Below are 2428 nucleotides of genomic sequence, written 5' to 3' on the forward strand. Positions count from 1 at the left end.
CATTCATGTATTTAAATAATAATATCAGAGAATTTAAATTTTATTTTATGTATATAATAATTTATTAATCTATTATAAATACTTAAAAAATTAATTTTTAATTTATTAAATTAAAAGATACCATAAAAAAAATTTAAAATTTTTTTCCAGTTTTGCGTTTCTCCATATCATCTCCATCATCTCTAAACCAAATACAATTATTCTTATTTGTACTTACCTGTTACAAGGTTGATCCATATTTAATTAATGGGTCACGCTACGGTATAGATTTAAATTTACAGATATTTGCTTTCCTTTCAACACGTGTATTTTATTTTTATGTTGGAAAAACAGCTTGGCAAACTTCGGTAGTTTAGAAAGTTGGCGGCTTGTTAGATATAAGGAAAGAGAAATTATTCATGTTGGACCCATCTTTGTATATGGATTGGTTTTTGACTCCTTGAAACTTTTTTTTTCTTAACGAGTCCTACAACAAAAATAGAGAAAGAGTTTTAATACCAATAACAATATTAATTAGCTAAGACAAAATAAAATATTAATTAGCTAAAATATGGATTAAATTTTAATTGATATAATTATTTTTTAAAAAAATTATGACATATATGCTTTTTAATTGATGAAAAAAATTAGTAACTAATTTCATATATTATAATCAAAGAGAGCTTTTTCTTATATAATTCAAAAAGATTAAAGTATTAAATTGGTTTTCTATATTTGGGTGTAATTCTGTTTGGGTCTTTAAGGTTTAAAGTATCTTACTTGAATCCAAAAAAATTTCATTTAACTTCAATATAATCCTACTATGAGGTCAAAGTTAAATAATAAACGGAATGTACTACATAATAGCAGTATAAGAATAAGATTGATAACATGGAGAACAAGTACAAGCTCCAGAGTCACAAAATCAACCGTAAATGCATCAATACATTTATTTATCATTCTTCTTACAATTTAAATAAAATTGTTGAGTTAAAAAATTAACTAACATAAATGATGATGACAAACAATAGATTATTGGACTAATTACCTAATTAGTTTTGATTATTTTGGTTGAGTGATGTAGGCCAAAATAAATATACAAAGCTACAGCCCATTAAGGAACAAACTGAATCTGTTGGTGGGCTAACAATCTAAAGGAAGCCCAAAGGAAACAAGACAAAGAAATCAAACGGGCTGAACTTGAATAGAACTTATCCAAGCCCGATTTGGCTTCTCTCAAGCAAATCCCTCCAATTTGCTTTCACCAAAAGCAACGTTCACCTTGTGTCACTTCAGAAAGAACACAGAAAAAGAGAGAAAAAGCTTAGCCTTTAAATTGTTCACCAAAGAAAAAAGAAAGAGAAGGATTAAGTAAGAAAGGCAGAGGTCTAATCACCCAAATCAAACCAAATCAAGCTAAGGCAGAAGTTAAAGGTAATTTATTTCCTCTTGCATGCATCGTGCTTTCCTCTACTCTTCCCCAACTCTCTACCAGTCCAAATTGGGATACATGGGAAAGATGGACTCTGATCAACACTGCTGCATATCTACGGTCAAATTTGTGTCTTGGTGACCAAGTAGTGTGTCAATGGCTAAGATCTGAGTTTACCATTGAAAATATTTGTTTTTGTTGTCATGTGGCTTTCGGTCAACAAAGAAGGTCAGAACCAAAGTTCCTAAATTGAGGATTAATGGAAGAAAGTGAACGGTTGAGTTGGTGAAGCACACAACTCGAGGGTTGACCTAGGAGAGAGCAACTCAGTAACATGCAAGGAGATACAAAAGAAGATTTTTCATCATTCAGAAAGTAAGGAGAGATAACCAGTATTTTGAAGTTTATGTTCTGAGAAGAGTTCTCTAAAGAAGTTCATCAACTTGGACAGTGCTTCCTAGTCAAAGGAGTATTTCGCCAGAATGAGGAACTAAATCAGAGGCAAGCAAATATGGTTAATCACATAGCAAAGAGGCTGTTGAAGCATTAATCTCCTTCATGTTTTACAGATTGTATTTTTTTTCAATGTTTATCTTTTTTGTAATTTCTTGAGGTAAAAGGCTGAATGAGAGAGTTCATTGAAAGAGCCTAAGAGTGGAAAAAGGCAGAGTTTTGTTTTAAAATCGTCATTTTTTTTCAAATTTTTTGTTTTTATTACCAAATTACCATTAATAAAAAAATAAAAAAAGAAAACGCGTAAAGTAAAGGGGAAAGGGGGAAGGGGTTACGCGAAGGGGGAGAAGGGTGGGGGGAGGGGGTTCAGGAAGAAGAGGGGGAAGGGTCCTCGCTGCCGCCATCGCTGCCGCCGCCGCCGTTCAACAGCACCAGAATCAGTCGCAGTTTCGCTTTCCAATGTCAGGGCCGCCATTGCTCGTCGTCGTTCGGTGGTTGGATCTCGCTGCTGCTCCTCTGGGCTTGGTGGAAGTGCTCGATGGCGGTGGATTCTAGTTTGAGGCA

Source organism: Arachis ipaensis, chromosome B10 (assembly GCF_000816755.2).
Source record: "Arachis ipaensis cultivar K30076 chromosome B10, Araip1.1, whole genome shotgun sequence".
Classification (NCBI taxonomy): domain Eukaryota; kingdom Viridiplantae; phylum Streptophyta; class Magnoliopsida; order Fabales; family Fabaceae; genus Arachis; species Arachis ipaensis.